This window comes from Perna viridis, chromosome 11 (assembly GCF_037379345.1).
Source record: "Perna viridis isolate PV_CMFRI_1.1 ecotype Kerala chromosome 11, ASM3737934v1, whole genome shotgun sequence".
In the NCBI taxonomy this organism is placed as follows: Eukaryota; Metazoa; Mollusca; class Bivalvia; order Mytilida; family Mytilidae; genus Perna; species Perna viridis.
The window spans coordinates 841,860-869,329 of NC_142455.1; the positions used below are offsets into that span (position 1 = coordinate 841,860).

At 33.7% G+C, this 27,470-nt stretch overlaps 1 long non-coding RNA gene across 1 annotated transcript in view; it reads right to left on the reverse strand.

Annotated features, from left to right (window-relative positions):
- Positions 1 to 17,861, reverse strand: part of LOC148602248 (uncharacterized) — a 34,722-nt gene extending 16,861 nt beyond the window's left edge. Inside the window, exons 1-2 of the long non-coding RNA XR_015916300.1 lie at positions 17,808 to 17,861; positions 7,842 to 7,934 (exon numbers count right to left, since the gene is read on the reverse strand). This is a non-coding gene — a long non-coding RNA (uncharacterized LOC148602248). The remainder of the gene's footprint in view (positions 1 to 7,841; positions 7,935 to 17,807) is intronic.
- Positions 17,862 to 27,470: the final 9,609 nt, after the last annotated feature.

Below are 27,470 nucleotides of genomic sequence, written 5' to 3' on the forward strand. Positions count from 1 at the left end.
TTTCGAGGGATAAAAAATCCACACATCAGTTCTATGCAGGATACCAAGTTTGGTTCCAATTGGTCAAGTAGTGTCAGAGAAGAAGATTTTTGAAAGAAATAACATAAAACAAAGCAAAACACGTCGAAAAAGGGCAATAACTCCAACATGGCTTCATAAATTACAACGAAAATTTAAAAGCAGATAGATCTCATCATGCTGAACATTTTTACCTTGTCAGAATTTGGCTAAACCTAACCGTTTTGGAGATATATGCGAATAACTACTGTCCGTCCCCTATGTTCTATTTTTAGTAACAACGGCCATGTTTTTCTACGGATCAAAAATCCCCAAATCAATTCTATGCAGGATACACCAAGAAACATTCATACTAAGTTTGGTTCCAACTGGTTATGTAGTTTCAGAGAAGAAGAGTTTTGAAAAAATGTTAACGACGGACGATGACGGTCGCCAATTGATGGCAACAGCTCACATGGCCTTCGGCAAAACATTTTGACAAAACTGAGAGTAAGAAAATATTAAAATTTTATCAAAATGGGATAATATATATACTTAATTTTTATTCTCAACAGACTAACTGTTACCACTTAGGGAATGATCGCCATGAAATCATAAACAGATATAGTTCGGAAAACATTTTAATAAATCTTGTAAAAATAAAAAAACCAAAGTTCAAGCTATTGAGCCAAAACAGAATGTCTATGAATGACGGAGACAATGAAGACACTGACAATGGCAACAAAGCATCATACCATTATACAACCACAAAATTTTTGCACTTGATTAAAACTATTTATTATACCATCATAAGTGTGATAGGGTTAACAGCACATTTTTTATGGTTGACACTCAATTTATTCGTTTCCATATTCTAATTTGATATTCAGATCTCCAGTTTAGTCAACTGCGGACTAACAAACCATCAAGGAAATTAATATCGCCCAGGAATAGCTCTACTTTAATCAACAATGAAATGCTTTGCAGGACACAGCTTGAAACGAACACAGAGCTCAAATCTGGAACAGCTAGGGAAAATATGGACACACTTATTCAAACTTGATACAACTTTGAACTTAAGATTACTACATTTTTGTATTAGATATTTAACACAGGATAAGCATATGACTACAATCTTAGTTCCTACTTTTTGGCCCTTATTCTTAATCGGTTTCAGTTAAAATCTCAAAGGGCACCTTCTCGGTAACAGAGGAGGTTATTGAAAAACCCAATATTTAAGGAATTGATGGTTCTCAAGTAGACCTTAAATCTCACTCAAGTCAAAAGATGGACTAATGGATCATGGTTCCAGTCACCCACCTCTAAATTGGTACATAAGTGGTAAGGGGGAGCTTTTTTAAAATTTTCTCAACTACAACGGAAGGTATGGACATTCCCCTTATATTGGGAATTGATAGTCCTTAAATAGGCCTAAAATCCTATCCCATCCCAAGGCGGACTAAAATATGTTGATCACAGTCACTGGCCTCAAATTCTGTACATAAGCGGTAAGGAAGGGCCCCTTCTTAATATTTTTCTCAATGACAGAAGATATGGAAACTTCCCAATATTTTGGGAATTGATAGTCCTCAAAATAACTTAAAATTCTTATCATAGTCCCAAGATGGACTTAAACTCCTTCGTTCTATCCGTCGACCTTGAATTTGGTAGATAAGCGGCCTAGAATCTCATCCCATTCCTAAGATGGACTAATGGACCTTGGTCCCAGCAACCGACCTCGAACTTGGTACAAAAGCGGTAGTGAGGACCTGTTTTGAAGGTTTTCTCAACGGCAGAGGAAGATATAGAAATTCCTAATATATTAGGAATTGATACCCCTCAAGTAGGCCTAAAATCTAATCCCAGTCCCAAAATGGACTAATGGACCTTGGTTTTTAAGGTTTTCTCAACGAGAGAGGAAGATATGGAAATTCCCAATATCTTAGAAATTGATAGTCAAGTAGGTCTAAAGTCATATCCTAATCCCAAGGTGGACTAATGGACATTGACCTCAAATTTGGTACACAAGCAGTAAGGAATGGCCCCCTTTTAATATTCTTCTCAACAACAGAGGTGGATATAGAAAATTTCCGAATATTTTGAGAATTAATAGTACTCAAGAAGGCCCAAAATTCTCATCATAGCCCCAAGATGGAATAATAGTCCTTGGTCCCATCAACCGACCTTGAATTTGGTAGACAAGTGGTTAGTGGGAGGCTTTTTCTCAGTTTTATGTGTGGTATAGCTGTATTTTATATACAAATATAATGTTGTTCATACAGCAATATTGCAATTGCACGTCATATAACCGTTACCTCTTCAAAATTTAACTTAAAAGTATTCTTCTCAGTAATTGGTATATTTCGAAATCTTACTTGCAAAATGAAAGTAATAATAATTTATTATACAGTGTACGTGTTTGTCGTATTTTGTTGATTGATAAAATCTTACATGAACTTTTACATTAATGTGAATTATGCTTTTGTAAATACATTCGATATACACAATGTTTAAATGTCTATAAATGTTTTGATATAAAATCACTTTAATTTTCGTTATACATCATACATTGTGGAAACATTGTCATTGGTCTGGAAGTATAAAAATGTTGATTTTTTATTTTTTTAAATTAAAGGAAAATATGTTGATGAAGTGTTTTTACCACACAATCATGTTGCTTTGAATATGAAATAAATAGAACTATGTTTAAGTGTAAAAAATGTCCATATTTGTTGTATATGGATCGTTGGGAACATATTTTTCTTGTTCCAGGAGAACAAAAATGCCAAAATTTCATGAAAGAGTAATCAAGGGAACCAAGGTTACAGCAGTAATCAAAAGAATGCAATCCAGGGACAAAGTCCATACATGGAAAACAGACATACACAACAAAGATAACGACGACCATAAAACTTTCCTTAGTGATGACTTCAATCTTGTAGCAACAAAACCCTGTTCCAGAAGCCTATTTGTTAGAGTTCTAGCGCGATACAAAAATTCTCAGTTTCGGCATTCTCTGAAATAACGTATGAGTTGTGATATGAACACTCGATACGAAGGTGTTGAAGGGATGTTGTCTCAGATGAAAGGAAAGTTCACAATTCTAAATGAAAAGTCATCACGTTTGTCGTAAAGTTTGGTCAATAGTTTCCCTTTACCATCGATTTCTAAGTGTAAGTCAACATATGAGGTTGACCTTACCGTGTCTGTAGTATCCTTTATCTGAAGTTCTCTGGGCTAGATGCGATGTATCAAATCCCCGAAAATAGGATTGTTTAAAGATAATACATCATCTATATAGCGGAAACTGAGATTAAAGGATCTAGCCAAACGATATTCTTTCTTTCGGATGAAATCAGCTATTAAGTCAGCCTCATAAGAAGTAATGATAAAAAGTACTCTTTTTTTAAAATAATTTAGCTATTTTAACTAATGTAAACCATATTATTTATCTAAAAAAGAAAATAGTGCATTGTTGATATGAAAAATGTCCATTTTCTCATACATGAAACATTGCAAAAATATTTTGATTAGTCTCTGAGTATAAAAATATTGAAATTTCATAAAACTGGGGTAAAATTTTCTCAATTTTAAGATAATACAGTATATTTTGCTTATGCGATACCATGTTATTGCTCTAAATATGAAAAAAAAAAAAATGAAAAATGTCCATATTTGTTGTAAATTGATCATTGGGAACACATTTTCCTTGTTCCAGGAGAACAAAAATACAAAAATTTCATGAAGTAATGGTAAAAAGTACTCATTTTTTAAAAATTATTTAGTTATTTTAACTAATGCAAACCATTTTATTTATCTAAAAAAGAAAATATGGCATTGTTGATATGACAAATGTCCATTTTATTATACAATGTACATTGAGAAAACATTTGCATTAGTCTCTGAATATGAAAATATTGAAATTTCATAAAATTAGGGTAATATATACTCATTTTTTAGATAATATGGTGTTTTTGACTGATGCAATACCATCATATTACTCTGGATATAAAAACAAAATAATTTTCATCAGAAATATGTCTATATCTGTTGCATATGAATCATAGGGAACACATTTTCTTTTTTCCAGGAGAACCAAAATACCAAAATTTTATAAAGTATTGGTAAAAAGTACTCTATTATGAAATAATTTAGCTATGTAAACTAATGCAATACCATCTTATTTGTCTAAAAAATAGAAAATGTTGCATTTTTTATATGAAAAGTGTCCCTTTTCATTATACATGGAACATTGTGAAAACATTTTGACTGGTCTTGGAATCAGGAAATATTAAAATTTCATAAAATTGGGGTAAAATATACTCAATTTTTAAAACATGCAGTACTTTTGACTTATGCGATACCATCTAATTGCTCTAAATATGAAAACAAAGTATCTTTTATGTGAAAAATGTCCATATTTGGTGTATATAGATCACTGTAAATACATTTTCCTTGTTCGAGGAAAATAAAAACACCAAAATTTCATAGAATATTTGTAAAAAGCACTCTTTTTTTAAAAAAAAATAATTTATCTATTTTAGATACTGCGATACCATCTTATTTATCTAAAAAAAATATTGCATTGCAAATATGAAAAGTGTTCATTTTTATTATACATAGTACACTGCGAAAACATATTAACTAAACTGAAATTTCATAAAATTGGGGTAAAATATATTCAATTTTTTTTTTTATAATAGAGTATTTTTTGTTTTTGCATATAAAAAACCCTCTTATTGCTCTAAATATGAAAAGAATGTAATTTTTATGTGAAAAATGTCCATATTTGATGTATACAGATTATTGGGAACACATTTTTCTTGTTCCAAGAAAATTAGATTATCAAAATTTCATAAGATATTGGTAAAAAAGAACTCTTTTTTATATAATTTAGCTCTTATTAACTAATGCAATACCACCTTACTTGTCTAAAAAGGAACATACTGCATTGTTGATATGAAAAATGTCAATTTTCATTATACATGGTACATTGTGAAGACATTTTTACTGGTATCCGAGTATGAAAATATTGAAATTTCATAAAATAATGGTAAGATATACTCAATCTTTAGATACTGAGTATTTTGACTTATGCAATACCATCTTATTGCTCTAAAAAGAAAAGAAAGAAGTTGTCCAACAATTTTGACTCAAGATAACTTTGATAGGACTTATCATTAGGATCATTTCAGTAAATGAAAGTCTAAATCTATCATAGTTTTCAAGACATTGGCTGACATTGGCTGAAAACTGTAACTGTAAAAAAAAGAAAAAAAAAGAAAAGAAAAACCTGTCATTTTCCCCTGTCAAGGGCAATAACTCTTATAAGAAGGCGTCTGACAAATTTTATGCCTTTTGTAATCTTAAAAATAAGGACCATTTCAGCTATGAAAGAATTTGGCTAAACTGAACGGTTTTGGATATATGCGATAAACTACTGTCTGACCCCTATGTTCTATTTTCAGTAACAGTGACCATGTTTTTCATCAGATCAAAAAAATCCACTTCAATGCTATACAGGATACCCAAGAGAACACTTAAACCTAGTTTTGCTTCAATTGGTAAAATAGTGTCAGAGGAAAATATTTTTGAAAGAAATAACATTAAAAATAGCAAAAAACTTTGAAAAAGGGTAATAACTCCAACATGGCTTAATAGATAAAAATGAAAATTTTACCACAGATAGATCTCATCATGATGAACACTTTTTAATCCTTTCAGAATGGGCTAAACCTAAACCGTTTTGGAGATATATGAGAAAAACTATTGCCTGACCGCTATGTTCTATTTTTAGTAACAGCGGCCATGTTTTTCGAGGGATAAAAAATCCACACATCAGTTCTATGCAGGATACCAAGTTTGGTTCCAATTGGTCAAGTAGTGTCAGAGAAGAAGATTTTTGAAAGAAATAACATAAAACATTGCAAAACACGTCGAAAAAGGGCAATAACTCTAACATGGCTTCATAAATTAAAACGAAAATTTAAAAGCAGATAGATCTCATCATGCTGAACATTTTTACCTTGTCAGAATTTGGCAAAACCTAACCGTTTTGGAGATATATGCGAAAAACCACTGTCCGTCCCCTATGTTCTATTTTTAGTAACAACGGCCATGTTTTTCTACGGATCAAAAATCCCCAAATCAATTCTATGCAGGATACACCAAGAAACATTCATACTAAGTTTGGTTCCAACTGGTTATGTAGTTTCAGAGAAGAAGAGTTTTGAAAAAATGTTAACGACGGACGATGACGGTCGCCAATTGATGGCAACAGCTCACATGGCCTTCGGCAAAACATTTTGACAAAACTGAGAGTAAGAAAATATTAAAATTTTATCAAAATGGGATAATATATATACTTAATTTTTATTCTCAACAGACTAACTGTTACCACTTAGGGAATGATCGCCATGAAATCATAAACAGATATAGTTCGGAAAACATTTTAATAAATCTTGTAAAAATAAAAAAACCAAAGTTCAAGCTATTGAGCCAAAACAGAATGTCTATGAATGACGGAGACAATGAAGACACTGACAATGGCAACAAAGCATCATACCATTATACAACCACAAAATTTTTGCACTTGATTAAAACTATTTATTATACCATCATAAGTGTGATAGGGTTAACAGCACATTTTTTATGGTTGACACTCAATTTATTCGTTTCCATATTCTAATTTGATATTCAGTTCTCCAGTTTAGTCAACTGCGGACTAACAAACCATCAAGGAAATTAATATCGCCCAGGAATAGCTCTACTTTAATCAACAATGAAATGCTTTGCAGGACACAGCTTGATACGAACACAGAGCTCAAATCTGGAACAGCTAGGGAAAATATGGACACACTTATTCAAACTTGATACAACTTTGAACTTAAGATTACTACATTTTTGTATTAGATATTTAACACAGGATAAGCATATGACTACAGTCTTAGTTCCTACTTTTTGGCCCTTATTCTTAATCGGTTTCAGTTAAAATCTCAAAGGGCACCTTGTAGTTTCGGGCACCTTTGTGCTCCCATATTCTTACTTTGCTCTACTAACAACCCAAAATACTATTCCCAGTCTTCCTTTCATCATATGGCAACTTGTACTAAAATTTATATCAGATCCATTCACTTTTTCTCAAGTAATTGTCCGGACATAAGGAAAATGCTTGTTCCAGACATCTTTTTGGCCTCTAATTCAAAAATACTTCAAGTTTTAATCCACAAAATCAATCCAAGTCTTCTTTTGGTGATGAAGCACCTTGTAATACAGTCATATTCAAAGAGATCACTTTATTAATACATTTAAAAGTCAAATTATTGTCTGGACTTCAGGAAAATGCATGTTTCTGGCCCCATTTAGGCCCCTAACTTCTAAAATGTTCAACTCTTAACTCCCAAAATCAATACCAGTCTGAGTATTGTCATGTAGAATATTGTGGAATACTGTCATAGTCATTCATATTCTTTAACTGGAGTTATACATTTTAAATTTGATAAAATGCTTGTTTTTGGCCTTTCTCAGGTTTGTAATTCTAAACCGGTTAGAACCATAAGCCACAAAATCAATATCAACCTTCCTTTTGCAGTTTGTAGCCTTGTTAATAAATCTTGTAAAAATCCACAAACCAAAGTTCAAGTTATTGAGCCAAAACAGAATGTCTATGGATGACGGAGACAGTGAAGACACTGACAATGGCAACAAAGCATCATACCATTATACAACCACAAAATTTTTGCACTTGATTAAAACCATTTAATATACCATAAGTGATATCTGCAGTCCATTTTTCAGCATTTTGTCAAAAACATCAGATAAAATATTCAGGATATTAAACTCACAGATACACATTGGTCAGCAGACAGTGGTTCCGCTCCACACTGTGCCAGTCTGTGGCTTTATTTCACCAATTAATCAGAGAATCCTTCTCCTCGCTGAAAAAATGTTTTAGTTGCATGAATCTAGTAACAATCAGGTACTATTTGATAAAAAAATATTTGATCTTTATATAATGTAAGCACTTGTCTTAAGAAATTTAATCAACTTGGTCAGGTCTCCAACTTATAAAGTTTGTAATGGTGAACAGATAAAGTTTAAATTTCTTTACACTACATACTGGTAGTTCTCCTTTCGGACTTAAGCATTCATAAATACTGTTAACAACAGTATACCATTCTGACTATGTTTGTACTTCTACATAGAATCACATATTTTGATGTCGTTATATTAGTATCACATGTCACTTTACTCATGGTTGTTGTAGTACAGAATTCAAAACAGAGCTGTATTCAATATGTTGCATCCAGTTTTAGGCCAATAAAAAATCACACATCAATTCATCATCGATTATACTATTCAAAGATGCTTGTCTTTAAATAACATTCCCATTTCCAAGATGTAGCCAAGATTACGATAGCAGGGAAAAACTGAAGCTTGCAAGTGTGATAGGGTTAACAGCATATTTCTTATGGTTAACACTTAATTTATTCGATTTGATATTCTAATTTGATATTCAGATCTCCAGTTTAGTCAACTGTGAACTAACAAACCATCAAGGAAATTAATATCGCCCAGGAATAGCTCTACTTTAATCAACAATGAAATGCTTTGCAGGACACATCTTGATACGAACACAGATGTCAAATCTGGAACAGCTAGGAAAAATATGGACACACTTATTCAAACTTGATACAACTTTGAACTTAAGATTACTATTAGATATTTAACACAGGATAAGTATACGACTACAATCTTAGTTCCTACTTTTTGGCCTTTATTCTTAATTGGTTTCAGTTAAAACCTCAAAGGGCACCTTGTAGTTTCGGGCACCTTTGTGCTCCCATATTCTTACTTTGCTCTACTAACAACCCAAAATACTATTCCCCGTCTTCCTTTCATCATATGGCAACTTGTACTAAAATTTATATCAGATCCATTCACTTTTTCTCAAGTAATTGTCCGGACATAAGGAAAATGCTTGTTCCAGACATCTTTTTGGCCTCTAATTCAAAAATACTTCAAGTTTTAAACCACAAAATCAATCCACGTCTTCTTTTGATGATGAAGCACCTTGTAATACAGTCATATTCAAAGAGATCACTTTATTAATACATGTAAAAGTCAAATTATTGTCTGGACTTCAGGAAAATACATGTTTCTGGCCCCCTTTTGGCCCCTAACTTCTAAAATGTTCAAATCTTAACTCCCAAAATCAATACCAGTCTGAGTATTGTCATGTAGAATATTGTGGAATACTGTCATAGTCATTCATATTCTTTAACTGGAGTTATACATTTAAATTTGATAAAATGCTTGTTTTTGGCCTTTATTAAGGTTCATTATTTTAAAACGGTTAGAACCATAAGCCACAAAATCAATATCAACCTTCCTTTTGCAGTTTCTAACCTTGTAAATAAATTTTGTAAAAATCCACAAACTAAAGTTCAAGTTATTGAGCCAAAACAGAATGTCTATGGATGACAGAAACAATGAAGACACTGACAATGGCAACAAAGCATCATACCATTATACAACCACAATTTTTTTGCACTTGATTAAAACCATTTAATATACCATAAGTGATATCTTCAGTCCATTTTTCAGCATTTTGTCAAAAACATCAGATAAAATATTCAGGTTATTAAACTCACAGATACACATTGGTCAGCAGACAGTGGTTCCGCTCCACACTGTGGCTTTATTTCCCCAATTAATCAGGGAATACTTCTCCTTACTGAAAAAAAAGTTTTAGTTGCATGAATCCAGTAACAATCAAGTACTATTTGATAAAAAAAAATATTTGATCTTTATATAATGTAAGCACTTGTCTTAAGAAATTTAATCAACTTCAGTCAGGTCTCCAACTTATAAAGTTTGTAATGGTGAACAGATAAAGTTTAAATTTCTTTACACTACATACTGGTAGTTCTCCTTTCGGACTTAAGCATTCATAAATACTGTTAACAACAGTATACCATTCTGACTATGTTTGTACTTCTACATAGAATCACATATTTTGATGTCGTTATATTAGTATCACATGTCACTTTACTCATGGTTGTTGTAGTACAGAATTCAAAACAGAGCTGTATTCAATATGTTGCATCCAGTTTTAGGCCAATAAAAAATCACACATCAATTCATCATCGATTATACTATTCAAAGATGCTTGTCTTTAAATAACATTCCCATTTCCAAGATGTAGCCAAGATTACGATAGCAGGGAAAAACTGAAGCTTGCAAGTGTGATGGGGTTAACAGCATATTTCTTATGGTTAACACTTAATTTATTCGATTTGATATTCTAATTTGATATTCAGATCTCCAGTTTAGTCAACTGTGAACTAACAAACCATCAAGGAAATTAATATCGCCCAGGAATAGCTCTACTTTAATCAACAATGAAATGCTTTGCAGGACACATCTTGATACGAACACAGATGTCAAATCTGGAACAGCTAGGAAAAATATGGACACACTTATTCAAACTTGATACAACTTTGAACTTAAGATTACTATTAGATATTTAACACAGGATAAGTATACGACTACAATCTTAGTTCCTACTTTTTGGCCTTTATTCTTAATTGGTTTCAGTTAAAACCTCAAAGGGCACCTTGTAGTTTCGGGCACCTTTGTGCTCCCATATTCTTACTTTGCTCTACTAACAACCCAAAATACTATTCCCCGTCTTCCTTTCATCATATGGCAACTTGTACTAAAATTTATATCAGATCCATTCACTTTTTCTCAAGTAATTGTCCGGACATAAGGAAAATGCTTGTTCCAGACATCTTTTTGGCCTCTAATTCAAAAATACTTCAAGTTTTAAACCACAAAATCAATCCACGTCTTCCTTTGATGATGAAGCACCTTGTAATACAGTCATATTCAAAGAGATCACTTTATTAATACATGTAAAAGTCAAATTATTGTCTGGACTTCAGGAAAATACATGTTTCTGGCCCCCTTTTTGCCCCTAACTTCTAAAATGTTCAAATCTTAACTCCCAAAATCAATACCAGTCTGAGAATTGTCATGTAGAATATTGTGGAATACTGTCATAGTCATTCATATTCTTTAACTGGAGTTATACATTTAAATTTGATAAAATGCTTGTTTTTGGCCTTTATTAAGGTTCATTATTTCAAAACGGTTAGAACCATAAGCCACAAAATCAATATAAACCTTCCTTTTGCAGTTTCTAACCTTGTAAAATAAATTTTGTAAAAATCCACAAACTAAAGTTCAAGTTATTGAGCCAAAACAGAATGTCTATGGATGACAGAAACAATGAAGACACTGACAATGGCAACAAAGCATCATACCATTATACAACCACAATTTTTTTTGCACTTGATTAAAACCATTTAATATACCATAAGTGATATCTTCAGTCCATTTTTCAGCATTTTGTCAAAAACATCAGATAAAATATTCAGGTTATTAAACTCACAGATACACATTGGTCAGCAGACAGTGGTTCCGCTCCACACTGTGGCTTTATTTCCCCAATTAATCAGGGAATACTTCTCCTTACTGAAAAAAAAGTTTTAGTTGCATGAATCCAGTAACAATCAAGTACTATTTGATAAAAAAAAATATTTGATCTTTATATAATGTAAGCACTTGTCTTAAGAAATTTAATCAACTTCAGTCAGGTCTCCAACTTATAAAGTTTGTAATGGTGAACAGATATAGTTTAAATTTCTTTACACTACATACTGGTAGTTCTCCTTTAGGACTTAAGCATTCATAAATACTGTTAACAACAGTATACCATTCTGACTATGTTTGTACTTCTACATAGAATCACATATTTTGATGTCATTACATGAGTATCACATGTCACTTTACTCATGGTTGTTATAGTACAGAATTCAAAACAGAGCAGTATTCAATATGTTGCATCCAGTTTTAGGCCAATAAAAAATCACACATCAATTCATTATCAATTTTACTATTCAAAGATGCTTGTCTTAAAATAATATTCCCATTTCCAAGATTTTAGCCAAGATTAAGAAAGCAGGGAAAAACTGAAGCTTGCAAGTGTGATAGGGTTAACAGTACATTTCTTATGGTTGACACTTAATTTATTCGATTTCATATTCTAATTTGATATTCAGATCTCCAGTTTAGTCAACTGTGAACTAAAAAACTATCAAGAAAATTAATATCGCCCAGGAATAGCTCTACTTTAATCAACAATGAAATGCTTTGCAGGACACAGCTTGATACGAACACAGATGTCAAATCTGGAACAGCTAGGAAAAATATGGACACACTTATTCAAACTTGATACAACTTTGAACTTAAGATTACTATTAGATATTTAACACAGGATAAGTATATGACCACAATCTTAGTTCCTACTTTTTGGCCCTTATTCTTAATCGGTTTCAGTTAAAACCTCAAAGGGCACCTTGTAGTTTCGGGCACCTTTGTGCTCCCATATTCTTACTTTGCTCTACTAACAACCCAAAATACTATTCCCAGTCTTCCTTTCATCATATGGCAACTTGTACTAAAATTTATATCAGATCCATTCACTTTTTCTCAAATAATTGTCCGGACATAAGGAAAATGCTTGTTCCAGACATCTTTTTGGCCTCTAATTCAAAAATACTTCAAGTTTTAATCCATACTGTCATAGTCATTCATATTCTTTAGAAAATCTCAATAATAATTGATGACTCATTATATGATTTTAAATTAAGAGGTAAAGTGATGGGTTCTCTGCACAGACAGACCAGTACTATTTCTCATTTTCAGGTTGGCCTTTCATGTATCCTATTTAAGTAAATACTTCCGGACAGCATGATTGGACAAATTTTTTTTTTTATTAATTCCAGACTCTAACATTATCATACTTTAAAACTGCATAACATTTTTTGTAAACTATTTTATGTAAATATTTTTATATTAATTTAATTCATGTGCCTTTCATAGAAATAGGGAACTTTGATATTAAACATCATCTGCTTAAAATATCAAAGAAAGGAGACTGTTATGCTATGACTTTGCTCACATTTTAAGTAAGGGAAATGACGATAATGACTGGAAAAGTCGGTTTATAGTTCCATCATTAATTAAAGAGGTCAATTTTTGAAAAGTTTTACTATTGTTGCCTATAAAAGAAATAAATAGTACCGTTTAACCTAAATCCAGGAGCCGTCAGGGTGCAAATTCTAACACTTTTCAAGTTGTGGGGCATATTTTTCTGTAACTTTTCTGCCAATTTGTGGTATTGTACAGATAATTAATCTAATTGATTCCAGTAAAAGTGTGACTTGGTGGATTGCATAAAAAATGGACCAGTATTGCAGTAACCAATCGTTGGGACTTTTAAATTAAGTAAACTCACAGTTTAATTATTCACTTTCCTTATCCTGAAATCAAAATAATAAATTAACATATATGGTATATGTATGTATGTATGCTCATGAAATCATTATGACTCACCACGGCTTGTTTATTGACATTAAATATAAAAAAAAATACTGAGGCATGAACAATGGAACAGTTCAAACATATAAAAATCCAAATATATGGCCCTGAACATGAAAACTGGTTATAAGTTTCCCATTTTTTCTTTTCTTTCTTTTCCTTTTCTTGTTTTGTTTTGTTTTGTTTTATCATAGGGCCACTACTTAAGGTGATGCATATAAAAATATGTACCTGTTTGTTCTCATTTTTTTCATGATTTTAACTTTAAAGTTTGTGTGAAACTAAGCATTTTTTGAGAAACACCCAGCTTGTACAGAGTAGTAAAATCCAGTGAGGATCTGAAGCTTTCTGGACAGCTTAAAGCATGCACTTTACACTTTTTTTTCAAGTATTTCACATATTTACATGTAAGCCCTTTACTACCAACAATCAACATCATTTAGTTTCACCTATTATTTTTAAATTTTACTAAATAAGACTGGGCCTACGTTTGAGTACAAAACAGTGCATCTCAATGGCATACAATGTAGATCTGTAAAGTGTAACTTGGGTCAATGGCAATGGGACTAAGAATTCAGACACATTGAGTAATTCTCAATCATTAACAAACCTGATTTTCCAAGGTCAAGAAACATGGTGGAAAATGGCAAAATCAGAAGTAAATATATAGTAAGAGTAATCAAGGGAACCAAGGTTATGGCGGTAATCAAAAGAATGTAATCCAGGGACAAAGACCAGACATGGAAAACAAAGATACACAACAAAGAACACAAAGTAGCTAAAATCATACAAAGTAACAAAAGCAAATGAGCAACTCGGAAAAATGAATCATATCATTAAAATCTTGCATTGAAAAATCAGAATTCTGATATAAAGTGAAGTCAGGTCTGTCTATAAGAAGATTGGTGCACAGTTTAACAACAAAATGTTTCCCAGAGCACAGCTAGCATTATAATTTAGAAATGTGTATATGTTGCTTTCCTAGATGGCAGGAAAGCATCAGTTACAGTATGGGGTAAGGGTTAACTCAGTTATGGGTTAAAGGCAAATTAAGCCAAATCATTGACGATTGTCATATTCATACTCATAGTGTTATTGTAGTAAATCAACACTAAATCAATAAGTCACTTTGTTTCAGAATTCTTGAAAGTATGAGACAGGGTGCGCTTTTTGTCTGTCTTGTAATATTTAGTCTTTGTTAACAATCTATTGTATGATACTGAATGTTCAAATTCTTATACCGGTATTATTAATATTGTTAGCTGTGCCCTTATCCCAGATGATATATTATGCATCAGAAATGATGAGGCTACTGTCCAATGAATGCTGAATGTCTGCTTCAGTTATTCATAAGAAAGTAGCTCTTTAGTGCAATCAAATCTTCTTTTAATCATTTTTATTGAATATAAGACCTGTTGCAGAAAACTATGTATGGAAAATAAGTGGAGACATTTTATTTGTGTTAAAATTTAAACTCGTGAAGGTATTGAACTGAACTAGCATTTCAAATCTTGATAGTATTGCACAATAGCTGCAACTTGGACAATTGCAAATTTCTGTTACAGTGAAATTAGTACCTGGTATAATTTTATTAGGAAATTTTTGATACATGGTCAGACATAATAACTGAGAAATTACCGGGTACTTTCATGTTATAATGATGAGGATTTGTACTAAGTCTTATCAGGAAAACAGATGCCAACTGATCTAAAAGACTGGGAACCCACTTAATTAAGGAAACTTTGTCGTCACAACATTATTCAGTCTTCTGCCCGATATAATCGACTTACTGCCAATGCATGATGTACCCCAACACTCTGTTTTTTGTCAAGGAAGTCTATTTATAGACTGAACTTGACTTAGAGATCGTTGGCAACCACATTACGTAACAAGGATAGACATTTCAACATATAACTACCAAAATAACACTCCACGTGTTATTTTCCTTGCAAAGTTTACATTAAGATATCGCTTCACCGCCGATCATACTCCATGTCAAATTAAGTGATATTTACTTTAAATATAACATGGGCGTATAACAACATTAATGCTATTTAATATGCGTTGAATTGCAAGATTTCAATGATTATATGATATTAACTATTTAAATTTTGACACAGAGAGCTGGACTATTTCATCAAATTGACCTGAACATTCGCAGGGAGGAAAGCTCAATCGAGATTTGCCAATTTATTTAACTCATTCTGACCCTTCTAATGAGAAGTCGGTAGCTTCTAATGACAGATTTTCGAAGCTGCAATGTACACTTTTTGTGTAGTAAGTATAGATTACAGTGGCAGATCCAGGGGAGGGCACCCCTCCTTTTCATTGGAAAATGTCATGTGTGATTAATTGAACTTCTGTACATAAAATGCAAGCACAGTGTACATATATGGTAATTACTGCATGTACATGTCCATAAATAAAATGAAATGGTAAACACACTTGTACATACTTGTAGCAAACAATTGAAGTATTTAAAATAGAAAATAAACAGAATTGTTCAATTATTATGATTTAAAAGCAGAGACATAAACAATGTCTCTGTTTCAACAGTAAGTATGAAAGGAGGTCATGTGGCATAATCATCATATTCCGTAGGTTATCTTGAACTATCAAAAAGGAGGGCCCTAGTGAAAATAAACACTGGAATTCCACTGGAATTCCATTGGTATACCAGTGGGCAATTTTGCCCAAATTCCTTCAGAATTTCATTGGAATTCCAGTGAAATTTCCACTGTTATTTGGTTGAATTTCCAGAGGAATCCACTGAATTTACAGTGAAAATTTGGGCGAAATGCCCAATGGAATTTCTACTGGAATTCACTGTAATTCAGTTGAAATTCAAGTGGAATTCTACTGTAGTTCACTGGTCTGTGTCCTATGAAAAGTCCAGTGGAACCCACTATACACTCCACTGAAATTTACTCGAACTGAAAGATGCTCTTGTGGGGATTCTGGTTGTATATTTTAGTAAATTTGCAGTTTAATATTCATGTTATTGTCAACAACAAATATTAAAAGTGATACATGTGAGAACAGGAAAAAGAATTGATCACTAAAATTCTTTCATCGGAAACTTAATTCAGTGTTAAAAAGTTAAGTTTCTGCCTATCTGGAAAAAAATTAAAATACCCACAAAGAATCATATTCAATAAAATGCATGATGGTCTGCAAGTTTGTTTACACTGACTGAGGTTCATTTGATTATATATATAATGCAAGCTACAAGAAAAAAATACTATCTTCATTTAGATTAAACTATAAAAAGTATATTTTTCTAATATTTTTCACTGATATAACTTAAGGAAAAGTTCACTTTACAGTTAAAATGGAAAAGTTTAAAATCTTTCAAGTTGCTTTTGAAGAATGCAAGCCAGTTTATTGATGCTTATTACATGTGAGTTAAAATGATATCTAAACATTTCATTTAATTACTGTGAAAGTACTATTGTTCGTGGGGTACCAATTTTCGTGGTTTTCGAGGGAAGGTCAATCCACAAAATTTGGTTCCAATCAAATAGGATATTTCCATTGATGTGTATACTGAAAACCTAAAACGAATTCAAGAATCCACGAACTTGTGTTTCTACCCTTATCCACGGAAATTGGTTTCCACGAATTTAAGTACTTTCACAGTAAGTGATTTTTTTCTGCAAATATTTATAATTAAAAGAACAAATAAATAAAATAACTTATCTAAAGAGAGTGCCCAACTGCTATCCCTTGATGTCAGGCATTAACCCTTCTAAGTGCCAAAATTTTAATTCAGAAAACTCACATAATAATAAGTCATTCCTCACAAAAATAGTTCCTTCTTATTTCTGAAGAAAATTAATTTACTTATTGTTGTACCTTAGTTTATACAAAGAAATCATTTTATTTTCGGTAGATGTACATGAATTTAAATAAAAGTTCAATAACCAGCATTTGTTTTGGTTTTCAATTGTATGTATTTCCCCGTGCAGGTCCAGGTGTTAAAAGAATAGGCCTGCAGCAGCGCTAAGCTTGTCGTAAAAGGCGACTAAATAGTGCTCAGAACCCTAGCCGGGGTCTAGGGTGCTCTGCCCACAAAGCAACGTTTAAAAACCCTACTGTGGTATTCTCCCAGAGTAGAAACCATAGGGCTCCGCCACAGGAGGCTAAATTACCCGACCCTACCCACCTCTCCCTATTTCCAATGGCAATCAAAATTTGTCGACCCCATTGTCCTTGTGTCCCATCCCTTTTTCATTTCATCATCATTTCATGTTCATTTTAGCATCAATTTCATGTTCATCGTCTGAATATAGCTGAAATATTGCTGTTCGGATGTTAAACCCCAACAAACAAAGAAACAAAACAATTGTATGTATTCATACTCATTCGTCCTGGTTACTTTAGTTTATCAACTGTACAAATAAGTGACCTCCTGAAGATGCAGAAACTACACATAAATTATTTCTAGTCATTTGATAAGAATATATCTATTGATTGTATCAGTTAACACAAAATTGTAAACTGGCATTGCTATTAAGGAACATATGGTTTGAATTGACTTTTTATAAAGATCATCTATTTACCTAAAAAACATAATTGTTTTAATATATCAGAATCAAATACTAATTTAATTTCAAATGCATTTAATTATGCAACTTGAATTCTCTTTTACTACCAGTGGTCCTTTTCACAAAAAGTGTAAAATTAGTCGTAAGTTATGACGTCATTATTTAGTAAGTACTGCAACGTCATAACTTACAACTAATTTTACACTTATGATTTTTTCTGAAAAGGACCACAGGTTTTTGTTAATTTATTGAAATGTGGTGAAAACAAAATATGATTACTTTTAAATATTTTTTTGCAAAATATAAGCCATAAATCTCAAACTTGGATTTATTATTTCAAACAATTAGGAGAGACAATTGTATAAACTCATTCTGAAATATTTGTTTGGAAAAAAACATGGCAGGCTTCTCTAAAATTCCTCTGGAATATATGTATTTCAATGATAATACTTTGACTCCACTAAAAAACCACTGGAATATTTTCTTCTACAAATGAATTCCTAGGGAATTTCACTGGAAAAAATATCTATAAAAGATCTTTTAAATTATAAAAGGCTATTGCAGTACCTCGAGTTTGAGGACTTCAAGGCTAAACCACCTGACTGTTCTTGCAAAACTTCTCCATTCAAACATGGTCCTTCTGGTCACGTCGCTTCGGGAGATTTAACCATTATCGAAAACAAACTCTGCGTAATATCCTTTCTAAAGGTCCCAAGTACCGTGAACCAAGCTCCATATATTGGAATTATAACTTTAAAGTTCTTATGGATGCCGTCGAGGACTATGCAAGAAAATGGATAAAACGAGAACAAGAAGACATTGACTCTCTGTCAGAGTGGTTGAAGGCCGTGAGGTCTTTAATTTTGAAAAGAATGAAAGTTTTAAGTGGGTCAATGAGTGCCAAGGCTACATCAGTTTTCAAAGACCCAGATGTAGCAAAAACATTGTCTACTCTACATGACAAGTATGTTGTCGTACCAGACAAAGCCCAAAACAACATTGTTTTTGTCTGCAAATCGTTTTATATCCAATGTTTATTATCAGAGGTAGACGTAGAAAATAATAGCAGTGATAAGACCTACACTGCTACCACTCTTTCCAAAGAAGAAATTGTGGAAAACCATAAATCTGTGCTATCCTCTTTTGGTCTCTCTACCAAGGACGATGATTGTGATTTACCGTCTATGTACTGGATTCCTAAACTTCACAAGAATCCATACAAACAACGTTTCATAGCAGGATCTGCAAAATGTACCACCACACCTCTTTCAAAACTTTTAACTTCTATACTCACAACTGTCAAAGAGGGTCAACAGTCCTACCACAACACTTGTTACTCCCGTAGTGGTATTAATTCAATGTGGATCCTGAAAAATTCTTTTGGAGACAATCAGTTCAAGACGAAAATATAACAAGCCAGTAAGTTTTCATACCGGTATGATGAGACTCATGCTATATAAACATAAACGCCTTTTGAATCAGCATAGACATTCGGCAATTTATTACTTAAAATTTCCCTCCTCCCAAAACAGTTGCTTGTATACTAGTATGTTACTGAACCAGAAAGAATACTGCTTAGTTTCCACGAAATAACAGTACAGAACTTCGTAGCAAAGCTTTCGTCCGAAAATTTACAAAACACAATTAACAAACACCGCATAGAACTGCGTGCTGTGGTTCGACGTCATTTGTATTCCATTAAGAAGATTTACAAGATAATGAATGTGTTTGACGACTCAAGACAAACTTTACAGAAAAGGCTTATTGTTTAATAAATGAACTTAGCTTTGATGAACATATCCTACTACCAGCGAAGTCACTCCACTCATAATTTTTCGTTTTTAAAGAAATTTAGATATTTCAGTCCTTCCACCTAAGATTTTCATTCACGATTAACGGACTAATTAACTTTTCGAGCTTTAGTACGAACCAAACCTGATATTGTTGACTATCTATAGAACAATAAGCCTTTTCCGCATTCAGTGAAAACGTTCATATAATCATCGGGGTGAGGTTGTTAAGTAGTGTTAATGAATAAAATATTATACCGTGCATCTTCTCGTTTGTCGGAAACCCACGATCGACTACGCTTCGTACCAGGGAAGTACGAAGCGTGGAAAGCTTAGTCAGTCGTTGGTTTTCGACGTTGCATTTTCTCCAAACGTAACTTATCACCACTATGCAGAAAAAATAAACATATTCAGAGAATATATGTTGAATAACCATTACCCCCTGACAAGAGCGAATCGTTGTATCGGTTGTATACAGTTGCGTTCCAAAGTCGCGACAAGCCCATCGGTTGCTTATCAAATTGGACCTTGATATGGAGCTAGATGAATCTGAATAGAACTAACCTAAAACACTAGCTCGTACATTTTTTTTCCACTTTAAGGTAGGATTACAATTCATTACGTTTTTAGTTATTTCAAATTATTGATTGATGTTGGTATTTTCATGAGTTTTAGCCCAGAATGTTTATTTTCTTCTTATTCCAGGCCATGCCAAAACAAATATTATTTCCAGAGTGTTCCAGTACCTACCAAAAGCAGTGACCGAGAAGAAAACACGATATGGTCTGAACGTATATATTCTAAACGTAGTGGCAGTAGGTGAGAGGCACACATGTATCTTTAAAAAATAACAAAGAAAATGTTCTGAAGAAAATAGTAATCTACTCCAGTCAGCAGGTCTAGCATCGACATGCATTGTATTGGCTTACTTTCTCGCTCAACGACTTTTTATTTAAGCTTATTTAATTTCTCGCTCAACTTCTAGTATAGTGGTAGGCTAATCATGTAAATATCAAACCATGTTTTATTCTATATCTGGGTTAGTGTAATTGATTCAGCATGATTTCATTGAAGTATTGGAATGAAAAACAAATTCTTAATAGTTCAAATGTAGGTTAGTGTCTTACAGGGAGGATAATAAAAAATTAGATCAGTAAAATGTAATATTTCCACAGTATGTAGATTTTGAGAAACAAAATATCTGCAATATAGCACTGTTTAGCTTTCAGGAGATAAAAAAGTTCATTTAATAAAACTGAAAACAAACCCAAAGTATAGAACAACACCAGAATAGCAAAGCAGTGCCATATACATGCAATTATAAATAAATTTTCAGTTATTTTTCTCAAGAACTTAGGAGAAATAAACTTATGGATTGATGTCTTTTTTTTACTATATTGTTACATCTATAAAAAAAAACTGACAGAAAAGAAAGTATGGAGAAGCAGACAAGTATGCACAAAACTGATGTTGTATGATGAGCTTTCTATGCACAACAAAACATCTGGGAATTCACTGAGTTTTCTACGGAATAGTAGAATAATACTGGAATATTATCGAAAGATTCATTTGGCATCGAATAACACAAACTTTAGGTGGAAGATACGGCCACACTGAGGAGTGATTCCGTGAACAGGATATGGCAAGATGACAAAAGTTAGACCGCCTATTAACTAATGGGGCAAGCCTAGCCCCCCCCCCTCCTGGTCCCATTATAACACACGACAAGAGATACAGTACGATAGCAAATATTTACCCGAAGTTCAAAGATTCGGATATGGTAAAAATTCAGGAACCGGTCTCTCTGGTCACAAAGAAAACCACCATTTTACATATCAGCAAATACCGATCTTTGCGGTAACACAGAAAATCACCCCAAAAAATATAAGCTTCCGTACAATTTTGGGATCCCGACATATCCGATTTATCATAAATTATTGCCATATCCCGCCATATGAGCAGCTCGCCTGCTCACCTCCACATAATTCCCCCTTTTTTAATTCCAACCCGACTTCCTTTCACGACTTTTTATTTAAGCTTATTTTCATTGTCCATAGGTTGGAAAACGAGCGACCCCTGCTCCACATATATGAACTTTTCAAGAGTACCTTGAATATTATTAAGGTAAATATCATTACAAGAGTCTGCAGGGGTGGATCCAAGATTTTAGATTAGGGGAGGCGCACATTGAAATTTTGAAAAAAATTGAGGTTAACTTTTTGAAATATTCTTCTAATTGGGCGCAATGTAGATATCCCTTGTGGTAAAATCAGCGAGAAATTAAAGTTTCAACCTAAAACCGCCAAAATATACCCCTGAAAACCTATACTTTGCAAATTTTAGGGAGGGGGGGCGCACGCCTGCCACGCCTCGGCATAAATCCGCCGCTGGTCTGTTACGCGAGTGCCATCTGCTCTATACAAATTATCATGTCTGGCACGTACATTACAGTGTCGTATGACACAACCCCCAGTTCCATCATTAGAAGCAGGTTTGTTTAATTATTCCCACCTCATCTCCCGAATACCCATCCATGAAGTATACTTGTAACAACCTGATTTTCCTAAGTTACGCTGTTGTCCCCCGGGAAAAACCGAGAACGTCGACAGTCAGCATAAACATATGATGGCGTCAAACGCATGTGTTATCTAATTTTACTCAAGTTTCGACAAGTATGAATATTTCCGGAATTAATACTTTCAAAAATGCATTTACTTTTGCTAAACTAATTTATTTTTACGCGATGAATTAAGATATTATACACGCGTTTCTGTCTTAATCTGTCGGATCAAGAGATCAATTATGAAAATCACCATTTCTTACATTGTCAATTAAATGCTTAATTCAGAAATTAATTATTTGGAATTAGATGCAGATCCACACTTATCAAAGTAGTTGTTACAGACATTATTACCGTCAAGGGAACTTTTCATCTCTGACCAATGAACGCAGAAAAAAATATATATCCCCCTTGAGCTGATTATGAAAAATGATCCTTCCTTTAGTCCTTAACAAAGACATACCATATTTTTGTAGATATTCTTTACATGAAATATACTGCCCCCATTACCATTTTTTTAAATTGTATTTCCTTTGATGGGAAGTCACAGAAGGTGAACGTAAATGAACAAAAAGCAAACGATACTATCGACAGGAAAGGGCTTATTAAAAGAAATAATATGAAAAAAAAAACTATGGTACCACACTTAACGTACATTTGTAGTAGACTTTTAACTTGTAATATTTTTTTCTCGAAAAAAAAACATTAAAAGTGCAGTGAGTACTATCAGAATTGATTTCATGGACAATGCAATTCACCCCATACATGTAAAATTAGTATTCAATCTAGTTTTTATTCAATTGTCTTTCCATTCAATGTAAGGTTCAGGAGGAGTTTTACACACATGTATGAGCTTCAAAATATATGAACACTTTTATCGATAGATCTCCCTTTTGCCGGCACACGTACTTCGTATCGTACATACACTCACATGTAATACAGTATAAGAGCACTAGCGCAAACAAAACATTGAAAGACAAACATGATACATGCATGGCAATTCCTTTCCATCACATCATTTTCATTTTCATATTTTTTTTTGGGGGGGAGGTATACAGTACATTTGTACATGAGCTAACTAATTTACAAATTAAGACAGCTTTGACAGATTTTAAAATTATCTTACAATAGAGATTAAACTTCCAATCCATTTAATATACGTACAAAAACAACACCGATTGTGCCTTTTTTGGGCGAACACTTCATTTTTTTTCGCAAAAGTGTGATTATTGGGATAGAGGAAGTAAAGTTTGACAAAAATGAATGTACAATGGTTAAAGAACTTCTCATTTCTATTGCTATCAAATTATTTGTGTTATGTTTTTATAATATTCATGTATAATTTACCTTATTGTGATCTGTGTATAGAAGCCTTTATTGGGCACTCTCTTTATAATTATATAAAAAAAATCAAGATAATAAGTTAAAAAGTCAAGATATAAAAGAGTGGCTGATATAAGCTTCTGCATCCGTGTATTCATTAGTGTTGATTTTTATTTTATTTTATCACTTTACATCCCCACTAAACGAGATTAAATACCCCTTGTCTGTCCGTCATTCCGACCGATTATCTTGGTATCCCAGTTGATGAGTTTGTTTCAAAATATGGTGTGGCATTATAAAGAAGGGCTTACGCTGTAAGTGTTTCTGGTTGATCTCCGATATCTTCTTTCTGTACGAATTAAGAATGCCTAATGCAAAACAACGCCTGCAGCCTTTTTTTTGGGGGGGAGTGGGTTCCAGGTTTTCCAGTTTAGTTCACACAGGTATACAAAACACCGGTTTTAATATACATGTAAGGTCCACGTGGGAAGAATAGTTTTAGAATTCGACAAATTATATTATGAAGTATGAAGTTCATATTCCGTTTAAACAGGATGCATGTCAAGATATATTCACTTTACTTTGGCGTAATTTTTTTCACATTTTCACATGCCCTTACCATACCGGAAAGTCCTTTTTCTCGAAATCCAACGTAGATTGGTATTGGAAAACTAATTCGCATTGAAACTTAAGTACGTAGGTAAGCACTCTTTTCTAAAAAAAAAATAGGGGAAAAAAGTCAGGAATTCTAAAGGGGAATACGACTGGTCCAAGAATTTAAAGATTCTTGCAAAAGTGATTTTTTTCTCATAAACAAAAGTATATCGTTTTGTGTTTTACTAATACAAAAATATTTACAAGAGTATGCGCTTTTGTATAAAGAGGATCAACAGACGCCTTCTTGCTATCGTCCTACTTCAGTTAGTTCTTTACATACAATGGCATCGACTTTTGAGAGACATGTTGGTTCGAAACTCTATGCATACATAAGTATTCTACTACAGGTAGATCCGTTCGATATTTTAGAAAAGACAGTTCGTGTAGAACAGCACTAGTAATTGATGTATGATTCAAATGTATAGATGATATTTCAGCAAAGCTTTTAATCTCTTACATCATTCTATAACTGTTGGCTAAGCTGAAGTTCTACAGTACTGAGAGTAACCCTTGGTCCAGGTGAGTTACAGCGGGGATTACATGTAAACCCACGAAACCTCATCAGTATTTGGAGATTTTTCAATTGTGCGAGTATAACACAGTTTTAATGGAAACGACGTGATACTTGTTTCCACTAAATCAAACTAGCTTTGCCAAGCTTTCTTAGATGACGTTGGAACTTTCAATTGGTGTCAACCCAGACGTCATGAATTTCTGTCAATAAGACTTTAACAATATAATAGAGAATTTGCCAAAAAAAATTCTGTTCTTTTTTCTCATTCAGTGGTCATTTTGTTATGTAAAAGAAGGGGGGCTGGGAACATTAGCCGGAGTTCCCCTTTTTTTTTATTTTGACAACTTACAGTGTTGACTACTTACCATGGGGTATATACTGAATGTTTTTTTTTCTGTTCATGGCTAAGTAAAAGAAAAATCCCACATTTAATTTTTAAAAAAAAATAGTCTCAGGCATCCATGTTACCCCCCCCCCCCCAACTTCCTCAATATGAAGATGTTGGGTACCTTAGTATTCTACATCAGAGCTATACGGTTTCAATTATATTTATTACCATCATTAACGAAGATTTGAGTTTGGAAAGAAAGAGTAATTAACGGAACAAAGATTCAACACAAACATACACGATATATAATGAGAAAGTAAAAAAATCCCATGGTTAGTTAAAAGAAATATCAGCCTGTCATTTCGACCAGACGGTAGTCGTGACTCAAAGAGAGGGCTCTTGGTCAGATGTTCAAACGGATGAGGGAGACATCCCAAACTGACAACATAACTGAGTGTGAAGCTGTTCAGTCTGGAAACTTTTAGTTACAAATAGTAAACAAAGCAGTGAAAATCCAACAGAAACTGTAGCTCTCTGAATTATCAGTTTCTAAGCAAAATATTCTGTCGGTCATTGGGCGTTCTGTGGGGGCGATTAGCCATTACATGTATTTTCAAGTTCCCAACTCCCAACAGGTAGATTACATGTATTTTCATCATGAAATAAAATTTGAACTATTTCAAGAGTGACGAATCCAAAGCGGATTTCTAGAGGAGTATAAAAAGAAAGGGAGTTCAAGTCTGATACTAGTATTTGCTCACTTTTGTACTGAAGAAAACCCCCAAAACTATCCATCTAGTTCCGCCACTGATCACGACATGAACAATACCGTGACTGCTGTTAATCACGGTGGCATGTCCATCAACACGTTTGCAACCTGACTTGATTTTATTTCACTTTTTTAATGTATTTCATGATTTCTCTTTTTATAATTTGTATCACATGCTAGAATGCTTGAAGATCCGACTTAATGTTTGTTACATCAATCATGTCTATAAAGTAGATACATGCATTTCAGTTTTTAACTGGTAAAAAATATTTTCCTTTGCGGGGCTTCGACCCCCCTCCCCCCCCCCACCCCTGGGGCTCTGTCCTGGACCTGGTACCTCTGACCTCTCGCCTAAATGGTGCCTACACTTTGATATATTAATAAAAATGTTTATTCTACTCGGATTTTGTATGCAGATGCTAGCCCACAGAACACTAGTCCGGTACGTTTTTTACATATTCCTTTACGCCAGCATTGCTATAGGTTGTCTGGCAAGCTATTTTCTGACTTGGTATGGAGGGACGGAATTCCGACCGCTTACATTGTAGGAGTAATATTCCTGATAATTCCACTTCACTTTATACCATTGGGCTACAGCAACTTTAAGTTGTATGAATAGTTGTCACTTCATTATTGAATTGATTGATTTGTTATGTTTTGTTTGTTTGTTAGGGTTTAACATCCGAGCAGCAATATTTCAGCTATATTCAGACAATGAACATGAAATGGATGACAAAATGAACATGAAATGAAAAAAGAAAGGATGGGTCACAAGGATAATAGGGTCGACAAATTTTGATTGCCACTGGAAAAAGGGGGGATGGGTAAGGTAGGGCAATTTAGCCTCCTGTGGCGGAGCGCAAAGGTTCCTACTCCTATCGAATACCACAGCAGGGTTCTTTAGCGTGCGAGGAACGTGGCATCTTTCCCAACACGGTGCACCACTATGGTTTGCGGTCAGGTTCTCCGTATTATAGCCTGACAACCCCAGCATGTAACACACCAGGGGTACCCCATTCCACCACCTGGGGCACACATCCCAGTTGCTCTGTGGGCAGAGCGCCTAGCCCCGGCTAGGTTTCTGAGCACTATTTAGTCGCCTTATACGACAAGCTTAGCGCTGCTGCAGGCCTATTCTTTTGACACCCGGACCTGCACGGGGCTGATTTGTTATGGCTTAACGTCCTATAGCAGATATTTCATTCATGGTGCAGGGAGAAAACGTCATTGTCCAATCGAACAAAGACTTCTTTGTATTAATCCGACAGGCTGATCTGGATTTTAAGCTTTATCTTGTCAGATCAGGGCCGTAGCCAGGCTTTCTGAAAGGGGGTGCGAACTGATCACTGATAAGCAATTTTACTTGGTCATCTGATATGATTTATCTTTAACTAGGGGCTAAGATGTAAATCAATCCTTTTTTTTCAAACGGGGGTACAATCGCACCCCTTGGCTACGGCCTTGCAGCTCACTTATGTAAGTCAGTAGGTAGGTATGCTACTCAGACACATTACTCCGACTCTGAGCCAACCAGTC